This window comes from Equus caballus, chromosome 3 (genome assembly GCF_041296265.1).
Source record: "Equus caballus isolate H_3958 breed thoroughbred chromosome 3, TB-T2T, whole genome shotgun sequence".
In the NCBI taxonomy this organism is placed as follows: domain Eukaryota; kingdom Metazoa; phylum Chordata; class Mammalia; order Perissodactyla; family Equidae; genus Equus; species Equus caballus.
In genome coordinates this window covers 53,212,620-53,224,696 of record NC_091686.1, presented here as the reverse complement: position 1 = coordinate 53,224,696, position 12,077 = coordinate 53,212,620, and the positions used below count along the sequence as shown (strand labels likewise).

The 12,077-nt window shown below is 34.8% G+C and overlaps 1 protein-coding gene and 1 long non-coding RNA gene across 6 annotated transcripts in view; one reads left to right on the top strand and one right to left on the bottom strand.

Annotated features, from left to right (window-relative positions):
* The window catches only part of LOC138923444 (uncharacterized), a 45,580-nt gene extending 38,422 nt beyond the window's left edge, over nucleotides 1-7,158 (bottom strand). Inside the window, exons 1-2 of the long non-coding RNA XR_011437047.1 lie at nucleotides 7,060-7,158; nucleotides 6,120-6,189 (exon numbers count right to left, since the gene is read on the bottom strand). This is a non-coding gene — a long non-coding RNA (uncharacterized lncRNA). The remainder of the gene's footprint in view (nucleotides 1-6,119; nucleotides 6,190-7,059) is intronic.
* CCSER1 (coiled-coil serine rich protein 1) overlaps nucleotides 1-12,077 on the top strand; it is a 1,209,213-nt gene that overhangs the window by 618,739 nt on the left and 578,397 nt on the right. The gene's annotated exons all lie outside the window — the stretch shown is intronic.

Genomic DNA, 12,077 nt, shown 5'->3' with positions numbered 1-12,077 from the left:
CATGCTGAATATGCACGGATACTGCTAAGTGCTGAGTACCTAAGCGACATGAGCATACCTGCCGAAATGTATGCATACAAATACTTTTTTTGAGAAGAGAAAAATGACAATGGATTGTTATAGCAAATATTTGGGGACAGCAAATATTAAGCTAAAAATTGGAGTGCCTTGGCCTTCTTGTACTGGTTCTATTATTGTCTCTGCTCCTGAGTGACGGATGGCATTCAGAGTTTCAATAGGCTGTTCACATATTTCAGATTTATCAAAATGCATTATTTAATCACTGGTTTCATTTAAATTCTATTTTCAAAAATGTAAGCAAATAATTACATATAGCATATGCTACTAAGTATGTGTTTAATAATTTAGTTTTCAACCTTTCCTTCTTTAATCTGTTTTCAAGGTGAAAGAGAATGCTGGTGTAGTGAAAAGTGAATGATTCCTTCACATTTGGCTTTTCTTCTATCTTTAGAAGTTAGAAAAGTTAACTATGTTCCTAGTCAGAGGTATTGAATAATGTTTCCTTCTACATAAAATTGCTGTTGAAGCATTTATTTCCCTCTTACACTTCCAGTTATCTCTAGGCACAGGTTTAGGTAATATTTTAAAAGTTACAAAAATATTTTCTTATGATATGATTACATAAATCCTTTATCTACAAACACAAATCATTCAAGAGTTTGTATTTGAAGTTTTTAAAATAAGCATATAGAACTAGTGGCTATGTCGCAAACCTCTAAACTTATGTAAATTGTTCCTTTTTTCCCTTATTCTTATAAAAATATTTTGTCTTTCAACTGAAGAAGAAGTTTTTCTTTCTATAAAGAAATCTCACCATGGGGTTTCTATTTTAATACTAGTCTTGTAGATGGGGCATTTGGCCAGGTCATGAAATGATCTAGAGCTCACCAGCTGCTACTGTTTCCCCTGCCTGCCCACCTCCAGACCTTGAGAAAGTCAGTGAATTTTCTTAAGTACCTGTTTCTATCTTTATTTAAAAATGCCATAAAAATAAATTCAACAAATGCTTATAGCTGACTTTGGTATTCATAAGTTGATATTCTTTAAAGGAAGTACCTTATCATCCATTTGTTTCTTTCTTTGCTCATCTTGGTTTACCCACTTAGAAAACCTGAAGCCCAACTTAAATATATATATATGTGTGTGTGTGTGTGTTTGTATGAATATATATTGTGTTTTTTTCAAGATCTTGAATTCTCTAACCATCTATGGCATGGAGCAGCCTGTATGAGCTGGGCCACTTGAACAATTGTGTTGTTCGTCATGTTAAACAAAGAAAAAGGGACATGATAAATGAATATCCTTTTGTTTGGGTGGTTATTAAATGCCTTCAGTGTCATACAATGAGAAATTTGATAAACAGAGTTAAGCCTCATGGTTAATGACATTTTCAAATTCTAGAATGTCTGTAAATAATGGAGGAACTTCATTATAAACAATGGAGGATAAAACAAAGAACCTCTCCTCTGATACATGAGAATATATTACTTCACTTCTCATCTGTATTTAGAGAAGATGTTGAAGTCTATTCATTTATCCTCTGATATACGTTTTTGGATAAATGATGGTGCTCTTTTTAAACCTGAAGTCCAAATGGCTTAATACGATAAAATATGTGACATTTATAGGCATTTTTTAACACGTCTTGCATGTCACTGAAGTGCAGTTACATACAATATCAATTATTCCCAAAGGTATTATGTGGTTGTAGATCATAAACTTTTTGCTTAAATTAAACATCACAGCTGGTTGCTTTAATTTGATGCATTATACCACAAATGTTTGAACAGCTTGACTAAAATGAGCCATACTGCAGATTCAAAAGAAGAGCGAAGGTCAATGCACATGAAGCCTAGTCATTTGCAAATGTTCTTTGGGCATATTAAAAAGCATTCTGCAGAATATGGTTTAATGAAATGTAACCAAACAAAATAAAAGAAAACGGAGTAGACTCTTGCAGTGGTGTTTCACTTATGGAAAGCAATACTATAAATTCTTAATCTCATGACAGTGTTTACAATAGCACATTTAAAAAATCCTGACTATTGTGCTTTTGAGCGTGTTATTTAATTCTTCCATTGTGATAACCCTGCCTGCTTCTTTTCAAACTTAAAACATCATTAAATCCATAAAGGAAAGCAGTTAGCAGAAAAGAAAGACCATCATAATTGCCCTGCTGCTCACCCTTTACCCAGGAAGCTTTATTTTCCCCCTCAATTAAAAGACCAGAAAAGCTGTCTTTTCACTCATTTTATTTCCACTCCAAAAGTCTTTAGCTAAGAGGATTGATAGTAATACCATTAAGATTATCATTCATTACAACATAAACCCAATTTTAAAACTGTTGTCTTTCCAAGGGTGTTCTTCTAGTCCATAGCAATTAGCTCTAAATATTATTGTTAAAGCAATTCATAAGCTAAAATCCATCACTTATGATCAGAAAGTAAAGTCTCCTAAATTATGTGTCAGCAACACAACAGACATGTCAGAAATGAGTGCAATAGGTTAATACTGTGATATTTCAAGATATAAAAATATTGTAACTAAGTTACTTATTAATAATCACATTGCAGAATTTTTAAAGCTAAATGAGAAGTAAAAGATCTCTAAGAGAGTTTGTTCTCAATAACATCTATCTAATCATCATCTCTCAGTTCAGAAACATTTTTGTCCCTACTGAATAACTCTCTTAATATGACATTTGGAGCCCAATCCAATCCCGTCCATATATTCCTAAATTGTACTCAATTACACATTCTGATCCAGCCATTGTGTGTGTTCTTTTTCCTTAGCTAGTATTTTAAATACTCTTTTTCCTCTCAACATAGTCAGTTACTATCTCCTTCTAGAATTTTATCCTAAATTCTTTCAGTTAAAATGAATTCCTTTATTAATGTATCCACAAAACTTTATTATTATGGAATTTCATTTATGGAATTCTTTTTGTCTCGTATTAGAGTTGTTTTAACAGCCGGAGTGTAAACTCCTTCAGTTTATGTATCATTAATTTCTTCTTCAGCTCTCCGTTCCTCTGTGTAACCTAACTAACATTCACTAAGGTGAATTGCATCATCAATCTAATCCAACACTTTTTCTTATAATGGAGAAAGCTGAGTTTCAGAGAAACTGTGTTTTCTAAAAGAATAAATTAGTATTGCTGCCAGGATCAGAAACCCATTTCTGGCTCATGGTACAGAGCTGCCTCATGATACAGGTGAAAAGCTTCCTCTGCTTAAAGTTGCTGATGTAATCAGAGTTTGGAACTACAAGTTTTGAGGTGCTCAATGCAGCCTTCGTTGCCTTTAGGAGCAGAAAACATGCCCTGACTTCCTCATCTCTTGTCTTTCCCCGACTCTCCTGTGAACGAATATTCTGGAGTTAATTTCAGCCGCAGTAGTAATCTGCCTCACCTCACCTTGCCTGTTACCTGGAGGAAAGTGTAATCAATTGAAAAGAATATGGCATTTATAGTAGAGGAACGCGAGTGTGGTCATGTTTCCCAGCTTTGCATATAGATTATAGTTATTTTGGGGTCACTCAGCTGCATGCCCTTGTACAGCTTAAGGGCTCTTTCAAGATACTACTCCTTCCTCAACAGAGAGGCGTATGTACCCTGGAGGTGGATATTTTGAGTTTGAGTCTCACCTATGCCACTTACCGGTTCTGTGACTTTGAGTAAGACATGAAACTCATCTGTACCTCAGAATACTAATGTGAGAATTAGAATACTATGTCATAGTTGATGTAAGAATTAAGAGAATTAGTAATTGTGAAGCATTCAGTATACCACATAGGTTTCTACTAGTATTGACATGTTCTTAGAACTGAAATAGCCATTTCATTTCCTTCCAGGCAGAGCCAAAAATGATGCCTTCAGAAAAAGTATTCTTCTTCCAAATATCCTCGATGACATTGCCTCCAGAGGTTTTACTTTCTCTCTAACACTTTTTTTCCTGATCATTCAATGTATTTGAGCATGTATCCCGTCACATAACTTGACTGCCTACAATCCTTCTTGGGCATAGCATTGCAAATTCCTAGGTGTATGAGCATCCCAGTTTGAAAGATTTAAAATATTCTCTCATATTTTCATTTTAATGGACTCTTCATTATCTAAATGACTAGTGTGGAAACTTCAGGTCTAGGAAAGGTGATGGTTGAGGGAGTTTTAGCAGTGGGCTGAGGACTTGTAGATCAGAATATATTGCCCATCATTGTCGGGTCAGACCTGGTTTTAAATACAAAGCAAAAGACACTGATACCACAGGCTGAAGCTTCTGTGAACTATTAGCCAAGGGGACTCCTGCAAGGACTGTTGGAAAGAGACCTTGATATTAACAGCCGTGATTTGCTTCTTAGAACTCCTTAAAGCAGATGGTGACAAGTTCATTCCATTTTGTGTGGATTCAAAAGGGACTTTGGGAACAAATAGTATAAACATATTTTAAAAGAAGCATTGGCATATTTCTACAGGACACAGAAGATATTTTAATGGTTTTGTTTTTATTTTAAAATTAGACATTTTAGAATTTTATACTTTATTATGACTCTTTATATATTACCTCTGCAATGCTATAAATATGTGAGGGAGCTACTGTTTAGGTTACTAAATTTCACTGTTTCAGTTTTAGATTAAAACTATTGGCTCAAACTAAGCTGATGATCTGTGATATTTATCATTTAGTAGCAATTTCTACTTCCAAGAATGAATAAATGGCTTTAATGTTATTTTTACAATTAAAAAAGTAAAACTTATGTGAGAAATTCACACAATTAATTAAATCATTAATTACAAAGTATTGAGAAACTATGAATTTACCTAATTATACTTACTATTACATGTATGATTTTTATCCATGTTTTCTCTAAAACTTTTTCTCCAGAAGCCATTTTTTAATTGTCTATATATTTAAGTAGCTAGATTCTTTACTCTCATTATTTCTAAAATTTATTGTCTCATCACATATCTAGTTTGAAATTAGTATGAAGTATACATATAATTAAAGTGTAATTTTAGCATGCTCAAGTATGATTTCTTAATCTCCTAATTTCTTAAATAGGAAAAGCCCTGTAAAGTTCATGAAAATTAGGAAACATCATGTTTCTTACCATTTAAATTTAAAAACAAGATTTATAGATTTAATATAAAATTTTACTCACTTAAATATCAACTTCAATCTTATTTCTCTAATGCAGTGTTTATCGTCTTAAAATACTTTCAAAGTATAAACACACTCATGCACACACACATATACATGTGGTGGAGATGGGGGCGTGGAGAGAGAGAGGGAGACAGAAAGAATGAGAATGAACTTATTACTGGATTAAAAAGACTGCAACTTATTTTTCATTTGAGAGAAAAAAAGAAACTCCCAGTTTACTTTGAGATGACACCAAAACCTTTTGTCCATATCATTATCCTCAATTTAAAGAGAAAAAGAAATTCACTTATAGGTGAATCCCACTCTCTCTCCCTATGCTTCCTCTGTCTATACACTCTCAAAATGCAGTGCAACTGCTGGGGAAATAGTAATCTCAATGTATTTTGTAGTGATAGCTTTGCAATGGAAAATTCCCAAATTCTATGAGATTGCTCTCAGCATAGAAAATAAGTACTGCATTAAACTTCTTGGAATGTATTAATTTCAAAGAAAAGAAATTCAGAAATTTAGTCCATAGTGTTATAATAAAGTTGGATAATTTCAATATTTAATAGTTCTCTTTCAAATATGAAGATTGCATCTATTATATAATGTCTAATCATATCATGTCTTTCATAGTCATTTATTTTTTTGTAACAGCCAAGCAAAATGTGAGTGACAGTATGTTGTGTATAAGCCCTAGTCGTGATAAGGAGCGAAAGTCACTGATGCTAGTTTTCAGAAGGATGTGAGCAGATGCATCTGCATGTGTAAAGCTGCTCACACGTGAACACACACACATACACAAAGCCATTCAGAAACCATGAGAAAGCATAAAATTGTGAATATAATGATTGATATTTAGCAGAACATGGCAATTCTAGATAAATTTAAACTGTTTACTGCATATTTTATGTTGGACATTTTCTCCGTTCAGTGATAATGGTGATATCATACCTGAACTTCCCATGTCACAGAGCTGCTGTGAGAATCAAATGAGCTAATACGTGTGAAGATGCTTGAAAAACTAGGAAGTGAGAAGAAATTGGAGAGGTTTTTTGAAGATTTACAGTTAAAAGAACCAATGCTTTTATAACTGAGCTCCATCTAATTGTTAAGGAATAATGATTCTTATTTTATTCATTTATTCTACACCATAAAAAGCATTGAATCACTTTTGCTAGTTCATTCTAAAATTCTAACCTAACTTTACTACTGAAAATAACAAAGTCAGCCACCCCAAAAATGTATAGAACAATTTAACTTTGGAACAGGATACATAATTTCTTCATGAAGCATTCACAAATGAAGTCTAGCCATGAATTGAAAAGAGTTACACAAACAGTAGGCAATGTTTATCAAGCCCTTACATGGTCTCACTGCTTGTTAATAACAACTCTATTACATAGTTTCCATTATCATCTCAATTTGACTGATGAGAAAATTGAAGCCTTAGGAGGTAAAATAACTTTCCCATCACACAAATGTAGTAAGTAGTAAAATTAGAATTTGAAACCTTGCAACCTGACTCCTGAGCTCATGGTCTTAGTGACATACTATCCTGTTTTGCTGACCATGTAAGATTCAAAGATAGTTAAATTTTCAGTAAATCTATCAATGTAATTCACGACAGCAGTAAGCTAAAGGAGACAATTATAAATTGTTTTCATATGTCAGTAGAGATTATGTTATCATCAATGACAAAAACCAAACTTTGTGTAAAAAACCCCCACAAAACTTTCATTTTCAAAATATGCAGGTTTACTAAAGATGTTGTACATTTAGATTCAGTTCAGTTCCCACTAACATTTGTTGGGCACCCACAAAATCCCAGGAATTGTGTACTTGTGATGCATAAAGAGTGATAAGATGGGGAAAAACAAGGAATTCTGCTTACCCTAAGAACAAAGGATCTCTGAAGGATGAATATAAAATAGCCAAGTGAAGAAAGTCTGAGGCAGAATGAACAGCAAATGTACGTCCTTCTAAAATCGCCAGATATACGAGGGGGACTAAAAATAATTCACTGTTAATGGAGAGAAGTGTGTGGTGGACAGCAGCAGAGATAAAGCTGGGAAAGAGGCAGGTGCCAGTTAGCAGAGAGCCTTCTGTCATCCTGTCATGATGAAGTGCTTTGGCTTGGTGCTATGGAAACTATTTGAAATCATTTCCTCTTTCAGGTGGGTTATGTCTGAAAGCTGTAGGGTGAAATTAAACATTCAGAGATTGAAATAATACAGAAAGTTGACACAGGCCTTAAAAGGACAGTAAGGAGAGGTTGATGCATTTAAGAATTGTTTAAGAGTTAAAATCACCAGAGATTGGTGACTAATTAGAGAAGAATATGAGGTGACCTCTGTATAGTGACTGGGTGACATGTGAGCCATTCTGATATTCAGAAATGAGGAGGCAGAGCCAGTAAGGGAGTGGAGGAGGCTGATGTGTTCACCATGCCATTTTTAAGTGTCTAAGAGACCTCCAGGTGGCTATATCAAATTCAGAGAGACATAGATGACTGGAGCTCACTACAATGGACTTGGGAGTTGTAAATCCATAGGGACTGAAAGCATGAAAACGGTGTTAAAAAGGGTTTTTCATGGCTTAGCATTTGGCATTTAGGAAGTTCTCCAAAGTTATTTATTGAAAAATTAAATAAAACAAGGTATAATGAGTCAAGAAAAGAACATGGAAGAATAGCATCATTCAGGGGCAAAAGGAAGCACTCATATGTAATGTGAGAGTTATATGTGTGGGGAGATACGTATAACATGAAATAATTTATATCAATCTTGTCTGCAGTCATATACATATGTACTAAAATTATAAAAGAATCCAGGGAAAGTAAGCATCAAATTATATTAGTCATTAAGTCCAAGTGGAGAGGGAGGTAAATTGGACAGCTGTACGGAGGACTTCAACAGTATCTCTATTACTTCTTTTAAAAAGACTAAAGAAACAGGTACACGCTAAAATTTTTGACAAAGCTGCTTAGTGAGTCCATAAGTATATCCTGTTTTTAATGCTTTTATGTATATATGACATATTTTCAGATAACTTTTATTAAAGAGTAACTGGAAAATGTGGAACAGAATCAGTGAGTGTGAACTACACTTTGTAAGACCTGAACTTGGAAGTGAACAGATGAGAGAGAGTTAGAGTGGACTCAAGACAAGGAGAGATTTTTTTTTTTTAAGATAGGAGAGATTTCAGCAGTTTATAGATTGAAGAAAAGGGCAGATAGGGAAGGACGGTTTTTGATATATAGTTTTTGAAATAGAGAGGATGTCTCAACAATATAGTGTGAAATCAAAAATGAGAAAATTCATATCGTTCTGTGTGATGTTTGTCCTTCAAATTCCATTACAATAGAGCTGGAACTTCTATATTTTTAATATATGCCTTAGCCTACTAAAAGCATAAACTCATTTTATCTAGTTCTGCATTATAATAAAGAACTAAGGGGATAATGTTATACTTCTTAGATGACATCATTCAAGAAATTATAGTAAGGCAGTCACATAATCTTTTTTCCTCAGAGGAAATTAGTGACCACGAGACTCTTTCACAAATTGCAGTGCATTTATATTTTAAAGCAGCATCACATGGTTGCAGTATTCTCGCTAATACACCAAAACAAACTGGAAAGAGATCACCTGCTGAAGGAAAAGAGAACGAAAATTCTCTTTAGTGTTAGCCAACATATAATTTTATATTTCTAAATATTGAAGGCCATTGAAAAGGTAATATAATTGAAGTTATGGAAATGTCACAGGATAGTAATGGAGACTCTATTATTTATAATATAGAATTTATTAAAGACATCAAGAATTACTGTGCCAGGTAACATATACAGGTCTCTGACCTGCCCTGTATAACAGCTGTTCTGATTCTGTGAGTCAGAAATTCTTTTGGGATCTTAGGCAGTATAGTTGGAAGTACCTTTTATTTTTGCTGCATTCATCCTGCCTTTGGAGATATTTTCCCATTTGGTCCTTAAAGAATACACAATATTTTCCTGACAAGCATTTTCAGCCATAAGAGCACTATTGAGCATGTTGGGACAGTAATGGAGTTGGGGAAAAGATGACAATGATGGGAGATAATATTTGAGAGAAATTATGATAGCTGGTAAAAGATGGCATTACAACCATTTCCTGAGTAACAAAGTCTCTTAATGAAATGCCAAATTTATTGAATTCCTAAATCACATCAAGTGTTAGGGCAAATCTGCCAAATGAGTGAGAATTCAGCTGCCATTACTACTAATCTCCTCACCACAAATCCCTTGTTCCTTATTCTTTTCATTCCTATTGTTCTCCCCCTGATCTGTTTACAGTTGTTTTTTTTCCCTCAGTCCTGTCACTGATTCCTCTGCATCTTGGCATTGGTTCACCATCTTGGGCAAACTGCTTTGAAATCCTTTGCACCTTCTGACCCTCAGCAGCTGCTGTCCCTTGCTCTTCTCCAGTGACCTCTGCCCTTCTGCATTAACCGAGTGTTTATATGTGAGCTGAACAGCCTTCCTAGTCAGATGATCAGTCTTAAAAGTGCCGGCTGCTGTTACAACAGCACTGGGATTCAAATACTGAGGTAGATGTTCCCTTCAGCTTTTGAGAATCTAAGCTGGGGCTGTCCTTGGGAGAATTATGACCTAGGCACAAAGAACTCATGGTACCTCCCAACTGACAGAAGTGGGCTCCTTTTAATCCCCTTATTTCTTCCTGCCTTCAGTCGCCTTTAATTCCATCTTTCAGGCATCAGTTTTCAGATTCAGCCTCAGTCTGACTTGTGGTAGAAGAAATCCATCTCATGTTTGCGAATATAATAATGGCCAGCCTAAGTGAGCCACTTCCCCCAAGTAGTACCTGTCACTTTCAATGAAGAATTTTAAACATCAGTGGGAAGAAATTTTTGTTTGGCAAACCTTTAGATATTTCTGAAATGATACAGACAGTTGTCTATTTATGTTAATTTGTCAGAAAGTTTTTGTCTCTGAATCATAATCTTTGAAATTGGTAATGATTGCTAATTGTTGGTAAGAATGGTAATAATAACACCGAAAATGTATTATTTACCAGGTTTTCTTCTCATTTAATCCTCACAATAACTCTGTGATGCAGTATATTATTATCCTCATTTTAATGATCAAAAAGTTGGGATGTAAACAGGTTTATAAACTTGCCCAAAGTCAGCTGACAAAGAAAAGTTGGTGCTGCAGAGCTCTCACTCTTATTTATAATGGAGCTAGCATTGTTAACAAAAGGCCTTAAAATTGCTGTGTCTACTGAGTGGAAAAGGGAAAATTAGGGCTGTACCAAACTCATTGGACTCACCGGGTCAGAAATTTCTGAGCATTCTCCAGCTGAATTACTGTTTCTGCCTTTAGATATCCAACAAGTATCACCTACATTGAAACTGCTTAGAAGAAATGAGACCTATAGACTTACCAAATCAAAGCATTTAATTAAGGGGGTTAAAAAAACCCACAGATATGAATATCCCTTAATAATGAAGGATATAAAACTTACAGAAATGGTTACACAGCGCAAGGTACAATGAATATGCTCCCAGATGGAGTTAGGACTTCCCAGAGCCAGGCCACCAAGAATTACAGTGGTTGAGGATACTGCCATCAGGGAATAATGATTCTACAAGAATCAGAAACTCGACTTTGTCATTCTTAACAAGGGTATGGGGAGAGGGGCTAGTGGAGAAGGGAGGGGATGGGGGGTTTGAGAGGGATTCTATTATTCTGAATCACCCCTACCTGACAGTTCTGGAGACCCTGGTTCCTTGCCCATGTGCAAGAAGTTGTGCAAAATGACTCCAGTGCATTCTTTTTTTTTTTTCTTTTGAGGAAGATTAGCCCTGAGCTAACATCTGCTGCCAATCCTTCTCTTTTTGCTGAGGAAGACTGGTCCTGAGCTAATATCCGTGCCCATCTTCCTCTACTTTTTATATGTGGGATGCCTACCACAGCATGGCTTGCCAAGCGGTGCCATGTCCACACTCGGGATCCGAATCAGCGAACCCCGGGCCGCCAAAGTGGAACATGTGAACTTAACCACTGTGCCACCCAGCCGGCCCCTCCAGTGCATTCTTGTAACTGGATAAATTAAAGGTTAACTGCTTGAGCATTTTGTTGCAGAGATAAGGCCAGCTTAAAGTCCATTCTTGCGCCATTTCTCTCTATTCTGAATAATAAATTCACACATTCAGGAACCTCCAAGAACATTCCAGATTCTCAGAATACTGGAAGAGATATCAAGACTAATTTGAAAAAAAAAAAAGACATACCAATTAGAAATCAACATAGCCCTTTAAAGGAACATTTGGATTTTACAGTGATGAAAAAATTAGAAATAGGCTGTGGACAATGGAGAACAAATTGGAAATAGCCAATGTAAAAATCAAATGAGAAAGCAAATTAAGTTAAGAATAAATTGAGATCATTTAGTTACAGGCCCTAGAGAATACACAACTATATTGATGATAGTAAATATACAACCACCTTTATTTAAAATTTTCTTGATTTATGTTTTCAAAAGAATTTAACTGTATAATAAGTAATACTTGTATTGCAGTTGAATTCAAAAAGTTAGCTTGTAATATCGTTGAAAAACAACTGCGAATGCTTTACATGTGGAATATTAAAAATTAGGTTAAAGAGGAAAACAATTTTACATCCTAATTCATCACATTATTTTATTACCAATTTATTCTTCCCTTTATACTCTTATATTGAGTGCCCTTTCTTGATTTAGATATACTTTGAAAGGGCAAGAGTAGAAAGAGCAATGAATCAGAAAGCAATAAAAAGAAAATCAGAGCGATGATCCTATTTCTCTTTTTTCTGAAAATATAATGGAGACTTAGCCTTGGCTTAGAGTTTTATTTTATATTTTACCATTTGAT